The sequence below is a fragment of the Rattus rattus genome, chromosome 4 (genome assembly GCF_011064425.1).
Source record: "Rattus rattus isolate New Zealand chromosome 4, Rrattus_CSIRO_v1, whole genome shotgun sequence".
Classification (NCBI taxonomy): domain Eukaryota; kingdom Metazoa; phylum Chordata; class Mammalia; order Rodentia; family Muridae; genus Rattus; species Rattus rattus.
Genome location: NC_046157.1, coordinates 96,506,025 through 96,520,766, shown reverse-complemented (window position 1 = coordinate 96,520,766; position 14,742 = coordinate 96,506,025). Strand labels below are relative to the sequence as shown.

General features: G+C 39.4%; 1 pseudogene; it reads right to left on the bottom strand.

The window, feature by feature from the left end:
- The window catches only part of LOC116898449, a 75,437-nt pseudogene extending 61,021 nt beyond the window's left edge, over window positions 1-14,416 (bottom strand).
- Between the last annotated feature and the right edge of the window lie 326 nt (window positions 14,417-14,742).

Here is a 14,742-nt window from a genome sequence, read left to right as displayed (position 1 = left end):
GCTGCATTCTCCCTTGCTGTGATATACACAATTGCAATATAAATTGTGTCGCAGTTCCCCAGAATGTAATGAAATGAACTGCAATCACTTTTCTTACTTTGACCAATGAGATTTGAGTAGCACCAGTGTGTTTTATTTCTAGGAAGAAACTACCAATTCTTTGTTTTTATTTTTCTTTTTTCTTTGGACACTTTGGAAACATGTATATAGTCTTCTGTGAAATTCGCTTGGCGTCTGCCTGTGGTTTCGAGTATTTGCTGCTCTTAGAGCGTCTTTGGGTTCAATTTCCTGCACGCACAATGGTGGCTCAACCATCCATGACTCCAGTTCCAGAGGATGCAATGTCTCTTTTAACCTTGAGGGAACCAGTCACACACATGGTACTCATACATGAATTCAGGAAAAACGTACTATAAAATAAATCTTAAGAAGTTTTATAAAAGTCTCTCTCTCTCTCGTGTGTGTGTGTGTGTGTGTGTGTGTGTGTGTGTGTGTGTGTGTGTGTGTGAGAGAGAGAGAGAGAGAGAGAGAGAGAGAGAGAGAGAGAGATGTGTTCATGTGTATTTGTGGTATATATATGTATATATATGTATATATATATATAATATGGGAAGGTACACAGTCTCTCTCTCTCTCTCTCTCTCTCTCTCTCTCTCTCTCTCTCTCTCTGTGTGTGTGTGTGAAGACGTATGATGGATGTTTTTATGGGTGCAGGTCCTTATGTTATGTTTGTGGTGGCCAGTTGGTTCTCACCTTTCTCTGGTTTAAGACAGGATCTATTTTCTTGGTTTGCTCTTGTGTATTGCAGGCTGGGTAAACCCCAACTTTCTTGGAATTCTCTTGTATATGCCACACACCTCACTACAGGAATGCTAGAATTACACATGCTCACTCCTACACTGAATTCAGATGGTTCAAAGATTTGGAACTCAGGTCCTCATGCTTTCTAGAGCCCTTTCCCTTGGATTTATACCTTTAAAATGTTTACTATTTTATTTTATGTATATGAGTGCTTGCCTGTATATATGTAGATGTGTCAGGTGCATACATGACACCCATGGAGATCAGGAAATAACAAGTCCCCTGGAATTGGAATTATGGAATTTTGTGAACTACCATATGGATATTGGAAATTGGACATGGGTCCTAGGCAACAGCAACAAGTTTTATTAACCTCTGAGTCACCTCTCTTGTCTCAATGGCTTTGGAAAACTATGATGAGATAATTATCCTCAGTTTTCCCTAAAAACTACTTATGGCACCTACTGGACTTTTTAATATGAGCAATATAAACTGAGCAAAACAAATTGATTGTATTAGGTAACTGAGATTTTGAAGTGGTGAGTTACTGGAGAACATTCTCCTAAATCCCAACCTAGATAGTATAATTTTAGTTGCTTTAAATGTGTTTCATGGAGAAAAACATTATTTTTTGCTAAATCTATTGAATTTTCTCTATTATTTTCTCTATGTAGTCCTCTGCATTGATATGATATTTTGACCTTTTTGATTGGAATATTACATAGAATGTGATTCTCTTGTTTTAGGTGTGTAATTCAGGGCTCTTAATAAATGTATCCAGTTGTATGACCATTGATAACCTATAAAACCTGCTGTTACTGTTGTGAAACACTCAACTCAAATCCTATTCAACTGTTGTATTTTCTATTTTTGTGGAGTTGATCTTCAATACACTTCTCATATATAAAACCATGTGTTGTGGTATTTGAGATCCTTGCTTCACTTAGCATCATGGTTTCAAGGTCCATTCATAGTACAGCATGAGTCAGAATTTCATTCCTGGGGCTGGTGAGAACAGCTCAGTCGTTAAGAGTTGCTGCTCTTCCAGAGATCCTGAGTTCAATTTCCAGCAACCACATCGTGGCTTACAACCATCTGTAATGGTATTGATGCCTTCTTCTGGAATGAAGGTGTACATGCAGATAAAGCACTCATTTGTAAAGTAAATTAGTCTTTAAACAAACCGATATGAATTTCATTCCTTTATGTTGTTCAATAGTATCTCATTGTATCTATGAACCTTATTTATTTATCCACGTACCCATTAGCAGGAATTTAGCTGATTTTTCAGTTTTTGATATTCTAAACATCGTAACTGTGATCACTTACATGAGCATATGATTGCATTTCTGTTGCCAAAAACCTAGAGCAGAATTGCCAGTTGTCTGGTAAATTTATGTTTAACATTAAAAAAATGATTAAACAGTTTTCCATAGTGGAGGAAATGCCTTTTTCTGACTTGAAACAGCACCATTGAATGATAACCGTATATTATTTATACTTTTGCCTAGGAGAAAATAATTCACCACCCACCCACCCACCCACTCCCTCCCACCTCCCATCCCTGACATTCCCTATACGGGGCATCAAACCTTCCCAGTATCAAGGGCCTCTCCTCCAATTGATGCCCAATAAGACCATTCTCTGCTACATATGAGGATGGAGCCATAGGTCCATCCCTGTGTTCTCTTGGGATGGTGGTTTACTCCCTGGGAGCTAAAGGGGATCTGGTTGTTTGATATTGTTTCTTCTTATGGGGTTGCAAACTCTGTCAGCTATACCAGTCCTTTCTTTAACTCCTCAAATTGGGGATCCTGTTCTTAGTTCAATAGTTGGCTGCAAGCATCTGCCTCTGCATTTGTCAAGCTCTGGCAAAGCCTCACAGGAGACAGCTATATCGCCTGATCAACTCCTGTCAGCAAGCACTTCTTGGCTTCGGCAATATTATCTGGGTTTGGTGTCTGTATATGGGATGGTTCCCCCAGGTGGAGCAGTCTCTATATGGTCTTTCCTTCAGTCTCTGCTCCACGCTTTGTCTCCATATTTCCTCCTTTGAGTATTTTTGTTCCCCTTTCTAAGGTCTGAAGCATCCACACTTTGGTCTTCCATCTTCTTGAGCTTCATGTGGTCTGTGAATTGTATATTGGGTATTCCAAACTTTGAGCTAATATCTGCTGATCAGTGAATGCATGCCATGTATGTTCTTCTATGATTGGCTTACCACACTCAGGATGATATTTCCAAATTTCATCCATTTGCTTAAGAATTTCATGAAGTCATTGTTTTTAATAGTTGAGTACTACTCCATTTTGTACATGTACCATATTTTCTGTACCTATTCCTCTTTTGAGGGACATCTGGGTTCTTTCCAGTTTCTTGCTATTATAAATAAGGCTGCTATGAACATAGTGGAGCATGTGTCCTTCTTATATGTTGGCATATCTTTAGGGTATATGCCCAGGAGTGGTATAGCTGGGTCCTCAGGTAGTACAATGTCCGATTTTCTGGGTAACCACAGGACTAATTTTCAGAGTGTTTGTACCAGCTTACAATCCCACACACAATGGAGGAGGAGTGTTCCTCTTTCTCCACATCCACACCAGTATCTGTTGTCACATGAGTTTTTGATCTTTAGCCATTCTGACTGATGTGAGGTAGAATCTCAGGGTTGTTTTGATTTGCATTTCCCTGATGACTAAGAATGTTGAACATTTCTTTAGATGCTTCTTGGCCTTTCAATATTTCTCAGGTGAGAATTTGTTGTTTAGCTTTGTACCCCATTTTTCTTAAATAGGACTATTTGATTTTCTGGAGTCTAACTTCTTGAGTTCTTTGTATATATTGGATATTAGCCCTTAATCTGGTGTAGGATCAGCAAAGATCTCTTACAAATCTGTTGGTTGTCAATTTGCTCTTTAGATAATGTCCTTTACCAGACAAAAGCTTTGCATTTTAAGGAGGTCCCATTTTTCAATTCTTGACCATAGAGCATGAGTCATTTGTGTTCTTTTCAGGAAAATTTCCCCAGTGCCCATGTGTTCGAGGCTCTTACCTACTTTCTCTCCTATTAGTTTCAGGTTATCTGGTTTTATGTGGAAGTTCAAGATCCATTTGGGCTTGATCCTTGTACAAGGAGATAAAAATGGACAGAATTGCATTTTCCTACATGTTGACCTCCAGTTGAAACAGCACAATTTGTTGAAAATGCTGTCTTTTTTTCCACTGAATGGTTTTAACTCCTTAGTCAAAGATCAAGAGACCACAGGTGCGTGGGTTCATTTCTGGACCTTCAATTCTATTCCATTGATCTACCTGCCTATCTCTGTACCAATGTAATGTGTTTTTTTTTTTTTTGTATCATGATTGCTCTGTAATATACCTAGAGGTTAGGAATGGTGATTCCCCTAGAAATTCTTTTATTATTGAGGATAGTTTTGGCTATCCTGGGTTTTTTGTTATTCCAAATCAATTTTCAAGTTTCTCTTTCTAACTCTGTGAAGAATTAACTTGAGATTTTGATGGGAATTGCATTGAATCCGTAGATTGCTTCATGCAATATGGACATTTTTTGCTATCTTAATCCTGCCAATCTATGTGACATCTTTCCGTCTTCTGAGATCTTCTTCAGTTTCTTTCTTCAGAGACTTGAAGTTCTTGTCATATAGATCTTTCACTTATTTGGTTAGAGTCATCCAAAAATATTTTATATTATTTGTGCCTATTGTAAAGGGTGTCATTTCCCTAATTTCTTTCTCAGCCTGTTTATTCTTTAAGTAGAGGAAGGCTACTGATTTGTTTGAGTTCATTTTATACCCAGCTACTTTGCTGAAGTTGTTTATCATGCTTAGTAGTTCTCTGGTGGAACTTTTGGGATCACTTTATATACTATTATATCATCTGCAAATAGTGATATTTTGACTTCTTCCTTTCCAATTTGTATCTCTTTGAACTCCTTTTGTTGTGTGATTGCTCTGGCTAGGAAGTTAAGTACTATATTGAATAAGTAGGGAGAGAGTGGATAGCTTTGTTTAGTTCCTGATTTTAGTGGGATTGCTTCAAGTTTCTCTCCATTTAGTTTGATGTTGGCTACTGGTTTGCTGTGTATTGTTTTTACTATGTTTAGGTATGTGCCTTGAATTCCTGATCTTTCCAAGATTTTTAATGTGAATGGGTGTTGAATTTTGTTAAATGTTTTCTCGCCTCTAATGAAATGATCATGTGTTTTTTTCCTTTGTGTTTGTTTACATAGTGGATTACCTTGATGGATTTCCTTATATTGAACCATCTCTGCATCCCTCTGATAGAGCCTACTTGTTCATGATGGATATTCGTTTTTGAAGAGTTCTTGGATTCAGTTTGTGAGAATCTTATTGAGTATTTTTCCATCGATATTCATAAAGGAAATTGTTCTGACGTTATCTTTCTTTGTTGTGTGTTTGTGTGGTTTAGGTATAAGCATAATTGTGAATTCATATAAGGAATTGGGTAGTACTCGGTCTGCTTCTATTTTGTGGAATATTTTGGACAGTATTTGTGTAAGGTCTTCTATGAAGGTCTGATAGAATTCTGCACTAAACTCATCTGGATCTGGGTCTTTTTTGGTTGGGAGACTTTTAATAACTGTTTCTATTTCTTTAGAAGCTATCAGACTGTTTAGATGGTTTATCTGATCCTAGTTTAACTTTGGTGCCTGGTATCTGTCTAGAATTATCCATTTCATCCAGATTTTTCCGTTTTGTTGAATATAGGCTTTTGTAGTAGGATCTGATGAATTTTTGGATTTTCTCAGACTCTGTTATGTCTCCCGTTTTATTTCTGATTTTGTTAATTTGGATACACTCTCTGTGACCTCTGATTAGTCTGGCTAAGGATTTATCTAACTTGTTGATTTTTTTCAAAGAACCAGCTCCTAGTATTATTGATTCTTTGTATAGTCCTTTTTGTTTCAGCCCCGAGTTTGATTATTTTCTGCCTTCTACTCTGCTTTGTTGTATTTGCTTCTTTTTTCTAGAGCTTTTAGGTGTGCTGTCCAGCAGCCAATGTGTGCTCACTCTAGTTTCTTTTTGGCGGCACTCAGAGGTATGGGTTTTCCTCTTAGCACTGATTTCATTGTGCCTTCTAATTTTGTGTATGTGGTGCCTTTATTATCATTAAATTCTAAAATGTCTTTAATTTCTTTCCTTATGTCTTCCTTGGCCACATCATGGTTGAGTAGAACATTGTTCAGCTTCCATGTGTATGTGGGCTTTGTGTTGTTTTTGTTGTTATTGAAGACCAGCCTTAGTCTGTGGTGAGCCGGTAGTATGCATTGAATTACTTCAGTCTTTTTGTATCTGTTGAGGCATGTCTTGTGACAGATGGTGTGGTCAGTTTTCAAGAAGGTACCATGAGGTGCTGAGAAGAAGGTATACTGTTTTGAGGTGAAATGTTCTATTGATATCTGTTAAATCCATTTGGTTCATAACTTCTGTCAGTTTCACTGTGTCTCAGTTTTAATTTCTGTTTCCATGATATGTCCACTGTTGAGAGTGGTTTGTGGAAGTCACCCACTTTTACTGTGTGAGTTGTGTTTTGAGTTTCAGTAAAGTTTGTTTTATGAATGTGGTTGCCCCTGCATTTGGAGCATAGATATTCAGAACTGAAAGTTCATTCCGGTGGATTTTTCCTCTGACAAGTATGAAGTGTCCTTCCTTTTCTTTTTTGATAACTTTTGGTTGAAAGTCAATTTTATTCAATATTAGAATGGCTACTCCAGCTTGTTTCTTGGGACCATTTGCTTAGAAATCTTTTTCCCAGTCTTTTACTCGAGAAAATTTCTGTCCTTTTCACTGTATTGCATTTCCTGTATGGAGCATAATGCTGGGTCCTGATTAAGTATCCAGTCTGTTATTCTATGTCTTTTTATTGGGGAATTGAGTCCATTGATATTGAGAGATATCTGAGACCAATGACTTTCTTCATATTATTTTTGTTGTTACAGGTGGGATTATGTTTGTATGTCTTTCTTCTTTTGTATTAGTTGGAAAAAAAACTTACTTTCTTGCTTTTCCTAGGGTGTAGTTTCCCTCCTTCTGTTGGAGTTTTCCATCTATTATCCTTTGTAGGGCTGGATTTGTAGAAAGATTTTGTGTAAATTTGGTTTGTCATGGAATATCTTGGTTTCTTTATTTACGTTAATTGAGAGTTTTGCTGGATATAGTAGCCTGGGCTGGCATTTGTGTTCTCTTAGTGTCTGTATGACATCTGTCCAGGATCTTCTGGCTTTCATAGTCTCTGATGAGAAGTCTGGTGTAATTCTGATAAGTCTGCCTTTATATGTTACTTGATTTTTTCCCTTACTGCTTTTACTTTTCTTTCTTTGTTTTGTACATTTGGTGCTTTGACTATTATGTGATGGGAGGAATTTCTGGTCCAATCTATTTGGAGCGTTGTAGACTTCTTGTATGGTTATGAGCATCTCTTTCTTTAGGTTAGGAAATATTTCTTCTATAATTTTGTTGATGACATTTACTGGTCCTTTTAGTTGGGAATCTTTGCTCTCTTCTGTACTTATTATCCTTAGGTTTTATCTTCTCATTATGTCCTGGATTTCCTGGAAGATTTGGGTTTAGATCTATTTGTGTTGCATTATCTTTGACCGTTGTGTCAATGTTTTCTATGGTATCTTCTACCCTTGAGATTCTCTCTATCTCTTGTTTTCTGTTGGTGATGACTTCTGATCTCTTTCCTATGTTTTCTATCTCCAGGGTTGTCTCTCTTTGTGCTTCCTTTATTGTTTCTATTTTCATTTTTAGATCCTGGATGGTTTTGTTCAGTTCCTTCACCTTTTGGTGGAGTTTTCTGTAATTCTTTAAGGGATTTTTGTGTTTCCCCTTTAATGGCTTCTACCTGTTTACCTGTGTTATTAATTTTTCTTTAAGGGAGTTATTTATGTCCTTCTTAATGTCTTCTAACATCATCAGGAAATGTTATTTTAAATCAGAATCTTGCTTTTCTGGTATGTTGGGATATCTAGGACTTGCTGTGGTGGAGAACTGGGTGCTGAAGGTGCCAAGTGACCCTATTTTCTTTTTTTAATTTTATTTTTCTTCAATATTTTATGTATTTGCATTTAAATATTATCCCTTATCTCCCTTCTTCCATACTCCCTCCCTCTCCCCCTGTTTCTATGAGGGAGAACTGGGTTATGAAGATGCCAAGTGGCCTTGTTCTGTTGCTTAATTTCTTCTACTTGCCTCTTGCCATCTGGTTAACTCTGGTGTTAGCTGGTCTTGCTCTCTCTGATAGTGGCTTGATCTGTAAGTCTGCATGTCAGCACTCCTGGGAAACCAGTTCTCTCCTGAAGGGTTTGGGTTACTGAGCACTGTGGCACAGGATCTGCTCCTGGTGCACAGGAAAACTGAAAGGATCCCCTCTAGACTGCTCCTCAGCTCTTGTGTCCCGAGGTTTCCTGTTGGGTCCGTTGGAGAAGAAGTGGTAGTCTCAGGTGTGTCAGTGCTCCTGGGAGACCAGCTCTCTCAGAGGTATCCAGGCACAGAAAGCCATGGCACAGGGTCAGCTCTGGGTACAGAGGGAAACTGGAAGGCTCCTCTGGTATTCTTATTTTATGATCTCTGAATTATCAATGAGGCTGTACCTATCTGCCTTGCTTAATATTATTTTTATGAGGTGCATAAATTGTTTTGGAAACAACTGGAAGAGCATTTAAGGGCATACTAGTGATATAATAGTTATTTAGGGAAAATGTGTTTCATTATAGATTCTTGTTTATCTTTTAACCTATAGTTAATTTTCATGTATTCTCACCAATGGAATAGGATGCAGCCATGTGTGGTTTCAACTACTCAGAAGTCAGGAAAATTTCTTGTGCCCAGAAATTTGAAATAAGTCTGGGTAACACAAAAAGATTCCATTTCTTAAAAAAAAATAAGTGAGGCAGTAAAGTAAAATTACATTGACTAAAGGAAGTTCCTCACTGTTTGTTTCCAGCATGTAGTCAAATCTTTTCTCTTATATGCATGTAACTCTATTATCATTACCACCACCACCTCCACTACCATCATCATCAACATCATCACCATTATTGGCACAAGGTATATCTACATAACCATAACCCTAGCATGCCCAGAGCTTGGTACATAGATCACCTGGCCTCAAAGAGTTGCATATCTTCTAATTTTCCAGTTCCCAAATTCAAGATGTGCATTACCACGCCTGGCCTACATCACTCTCTTATATATATGAATCCTGATACAAGATCAATCCTACAGTGGACACTTAAACTGTAATGCCTTTAAAACATGGTAATAATCAGAAAAGAAAATAGAGAGAGCTCACAATGGAAAATTACGATGATGGTGCTCACAGAGGACCAACATCAGGAACAGAAGCAAGTTCAAGATGTCAGATTGGGTTTAAAATTCATGGCACCTGCAAACTTTCATGACCTCTAGATACAAAGTGAGTCTCCCTTATACTCTGTACTGAGGAACAGGATTCAAGTGGAGGCAGGTTTCTGGGTGAGATGGGGTCATTTCAGTAGAATCATACAATATATGGTTCTTTGACTATTTTCTTTCATTGGACACAGGTATTGCATTTATATTTTTATGAGAATAATGATCTACTGTATGGATATAGTAAGTTTTTCATCAACCCATTTGGGCTGTTTTTCAACTTTGAACTATTATAAGTAGTACCACGTTAAAAATATCTGTCACTTTCATATCTCCTGGCTAGCAGTGGAATTGGGGGGCTCATAAAATGACTTCTGTCGGCGCCAGCACCGACCTGGTACCGAGAATTGGGCGAAAGCCTACGGGATGAAAGAAACACACACACACACACACAGGTTATCGTGTCAAGCCAGGAGAGGAGAGAGAGAGAGAGAGAGAGAGAGAGAGAGAAGAGCAGAAGGAGGGTGAGGGTGAGGAGTAATAGTGAGAGAGAGACTCCTGTAGCTTTATTCACCACTTATATACCCAAGTCTCCAGGTAGAAAATAACTGGGAAGCACAGAGGGAAACCCTGGCTCGTGACAACCTGCTTGTGACTTGGTAACAAAAGACCAACTAGGAGACCTGAATTAATTAGGGAGAAATCCGAGAAGACCAGCCTAAATCTCCAGGATAAAGGCTGAGGAAGTAAAAGGCAGAAGTAAATTGACCACCACCCAGGTGTGGTCCAGGTGTGTCAGTTCCACCTGCATCAGCCGGGCTCAGCAGAGGTCATGCAGTGGAGACACCGGGTGTTTACTACTTGGTCTTTTCTTCCTGTGCCGTAAATACATGGGAGAGGCCTCTGTCCAACAATCCCATGACTTTGTGGCCATACAGTTACAAAGTGGCCAGGCCCAAATCCAATATGGCACTACATCTCCCCCGTTATTCTTTTATAGTATAAAAGATCATTAGGTGGAAGTAGTGGTCTGAGAGAGATCAGACATGCCTCACAGAGTGCCCAGCTCGGCCATGGCGAGCCACTCTTGCAGTTAGGACTGCACCCCAATGGTTAGGAATGAACTTATGCTGTAACACACCGTTCTGGGCTAACCGTGTGTTTATTGGGGGAGAAACTGGGCAGAGGAGCATTTGACCGGCCCGTACGTTTAAACGGGGTGTAGCTACCTCTGTCTTAGGATCGACCTCTCAGACCCCAGCCTCTCTGTCATAGGACCACCTTGTCGCCCTCAAGGCTCCATGTCTAGATTAGTCAAGGGTCAGAGGAAGTTGCCCGTCACTGAGAATAGCTACATCAGGTCATCTTCTCATTCCTCTTACTTGAGCCCAGGGGCGAAGGAGCAGGGGCCAGATGGCATTAATTTAAGAGATTGTGGAAGTTGAGCCTCTCCCGATAAGTGGTGGGCGCCTCATCTGGTTCTCCTCAGCTGCTACCACCAAGGGCCGTAGTCAAGCCGCTCCTATAATAAAATTTCGAATTCCCAATTGTTAGCAACTACTCCAGAAAGTTCACCCACTGTGCTTGCCTAACAATAGATTGGGAGAGGGTAACTACAGACACTGCAGACACAATGGCTGCAGCAGTAATGGCTGCTACAATAGCAGCAAAAATGCCAAGGTCTTTCCCAGGACAGTTCAGGATCAGTCATTCTCTGGAACAACCAGCAGGCAATGGAACCATTTCTGAGATCTGCAGAACCAGGGCAGAGTTCCCCAGTCCACAGCAGCTTCACGCAGGCAGCAGTGCACAGAGGGTCGGAGCGAAGGCCGCGCTGGGACGGGACACAATGACTGCAGCAATGCCAGAATTTTTGTGATGACAAAAGATGAGGGGGAATCCTCCGTCTTCCTCTAAGGGCACAGGAATAACTCCAGGGACCCGAACCAGGAGAGCTGAATCTTCATGCTCCCAGGATCAGCATGTCTCACCAGACACCCAGGCAGCTGGCACACTCCTGTAGCATCCTGTAGAAAAAACACAAACATTCCCTCTTCCCCCATATAAAATACCTGGACAGGATCATGCCAAATGCAGAAGTATGCCTAGTTGTAGGGTGCCATAAACACTCACGAGTTCCTTGGCATCCAAATTTTAAAATTGAAATAAAAGGAGCATTATTTAGCGTACAGGGATAACTCCCCCTTTTATTAAAATTGTTAAAATATTATTTATTAAGATAAGTCCTCGAGGATTAAATTGAGGACACTGAGCACTTGTATTTATAAATTGACTTGTATACCAAATTATTGTTTTGGTGATATAAAGAATGAGATTTTTTGACTAGTTGTTCCTATGTAAGGCCTATAATCTGCCTGGTATTATTGTCCTCCCTTGCTAAGGGGTCCAGGCAATCCAGTTTGAGTTTTTAAATGATCTATAAAGGAACAGTACTTAGTGCTCTTAACCACTAAGCCATCTCTCCAGCCCCTCACCAGCTTTATTTGCCTAAACATAAGCATTAATTAGAAATGCCAAATCCTGTAAACAAGGTCCAGATTTAGCCTTATTTAGAAATCCCTGAGTTGGCAGGGTGAGGCTGGGCGTTGAAAGTAAGCAACTGGAGTCTTCCTCTTTTCCTGAGGGTGTGTTATCAACTCCATTACCATTTTCAAAGAGCTGGATCTATGGTTTTGTTTAGTTCTCTGAGCCAGAGCACTGAAAGGACAGTGAGTTGTCAGACAATTCACACTGAAATCATCACTCACTGATTTCAAGTAGAAAACCTGCCTCTAATAAAGCATTAAGTAATTGTAAAATTTGAGGGCTAGTAGTATCTAAAAAAAAGGAAAACTTTTTAATCAATTGTAAAACCAGAAGCCACACATTGGCTATCAGTATATGAATTGAAAGCTTGATTTTTTAACATTTAAAAAACAGTGGCTACAGCACGTAATTTAATAGTCTGTGTTGAAGCAGGGGAAACTCAAGAGAATAAACCAGTGATCCAATCATACATGTAGCCTTTTCATTAGATGAACCACCTATAAATACAGTAAGTGCATTTTCTATGGGTTGCATGCACAAATTTACAGGAAATACAAAAGCATGCAAAGAGTAAAATTATCAATTTTGCCTGAAATTTGTATATGTAATAGGCCAAATATCAGTATTTTGTAATAACCAATTAAATTGCTGTTTGGACTAAGGTATGTTTCACCAGGTTTCTTTTTAAAATACTTCCATTACTCTAGCCTACAATTCTGTATTAACACAGCTGAAGTTTTACCTAACAAAGACCTAAGTCCTCTGGTAAGGTGAGGTACTTAGCCAATTAACATATCCTTAGAAGCTTAAAATTAGTTTTAAATATTAAAAATGAATACACTGAAAGATTCAAAGTTCTAACTTCTTACATTGAAGAAGCAACAAAATTACATAATATAAGGCTATTAGCCACTCTTTTGTAAAAATTTTTAATGATATCACTTCATGGGCTCTCTAAAATTATAAGCAAGCTCACAAAATGAAAACTCACAATTGCCAGGACGTAAACAAACTGCATAAAACAATCCTCTAAATCCATCTTGAAATGGCAGTTGGAGTAAGCAAACTGGCTGTAATGTTCTCACAAGTTCCAAAACGTCATCAATCCTTCGTGAATCCTGTAATAATCTCTACCGGTTTGATTTTTTCTCAATTATAAATAAGTTTGAGTTAGTCAATGTAACACTGGCAATCCTCAATCACAATCCTAAATTCTCCTTGTAATAACAGAGCACAACCACAAGGTCACCTGATTCCTAAGTAAGTGACTAGGGCGGCTGTCCTTGGGGCAGTGGAATTAGCATCAAAATACACATAACTTCAGGGCAAACTACGACTTTGGAAAGCAAAACTCAACCTCCAGCAAACTAGTCTCCAAAACACCGAGTCTATCCTTCATGCTACTAAGTTTGACTGCCAATTCCTACATATGAACGCACGATGGTGCGGTCTCCAATACCTCAAGAAAGAGACATTGCCCTAAATTCTTTTAGAAGCCTGGTTTCTACAATAAGAGTTCCATAAAAATATCTTAATTTAGACCTATTTCCCTAGGTTGGCTCATGCCGCATATTGTCTAGAATGACTCCATCCAAATTACCAGCTTTATGTCAACTTTCTGTTACCAATATACCTTTTTAACCATATCCAATAACCTAAAAGCCAATAGTCCATAACCAAGGCATGTAGAGCATATTTATACATTTAAAACCAATCAGAAACAAAATTGAAGTGGCTACACCTATCTTTAATATTTAGACCAAGCACCATTTTTACTTTTCTAGCTATGATTTTAAGAGAAGCACCTTGTCACCTGCTAAGTCTAATAATAAGTCAGGGATTTTTCTAAGAGAAACAGCCATCAGCTCCTGTACCAAAGAAGCTGAGGAGCTGCTGGTACCTTTAGGATCTGCTAGTGTAAACATTTAGCCAGCCCCCTGGGGAGCTTGCCCAGCAGACTTAGGCTTCTAGCTACAGATGTGGGCTCCAAAAGCCAATTGAAACTTTTTATTTATTTGTACCTTTTTTGAAAGGAGTTAAAACTACATCAATGCGTGAATCAACCAGCATTTAAAATTTTAACCTTTTCTTTTAAACATGAAACACAAAACATTTAAACAATGAGAAACAAAACCACAGACATAAACTGACAGACATGGACAGCTTGGTGCACCAAGGACAGACAATAGACATAGAGGGAAAAAACTAGATGGTGTCCCACCGAAGGGACCCACATATCCTACCTATGGAACCCAGAACCAGAAATAAACATTTCTCCAATAGGAGCCAGCAGAGAGGCAGGACGTCTCTCCTGCTTCCCTCTGTTCCTAGGGAGAGCTCTGAAAAGGTTTTTCTCTTTCTCCAAAGCATCTCATGGAGAGTCCGGGAGGACTGTTTTTCCAAACCTGTTCTCTCTCATGTCTAGGGTGTAAAACTATCTCTAGCCAGGGTCCAAAGACTAAAATATAACTCTAACAGAACGCATATGCAAAAACACTTTACCGTTACCTTGTCCCTTTTTATGACAAGTTTTACTCAGGCTAGCCCAAATCATCCAGGCCTTTCCTGCCCCATCTTACGTCCAATCCGTCCCTTCTCCTACGCCGGCCGGGCTCCAGGGACGTCCCGTAGGTGGTACCCCCTTTCTTCTCCGATCTCGGTGGGACCTCCATTTGTCGGCGCCAGCACCGACCTGGTACCGAGAATCGGGCGAAAGCCTACGGGATGAAAGAAACACACACACACACAGGTTATCGTGTCAAGCCAGGAGAGGAAGAGAGAAAGAGAGAGAGAGAGAAAGAGTGGAAGAGCAGAAGGAGGAGTGAGGAGGAATAGTGAGAGAGAGACTCCTGTAGCTTTATTCACCACTTATATACCCAAGTCTCCAGGTAGAAAATAACTGGGAAGCACAGAGGGAAACCCTGGCTCGTGACAACCTGCTTGTGACTTGTAACAAAAAAGACCAACTAGGAGACCTGAATTAATTAGGGAGAAATTG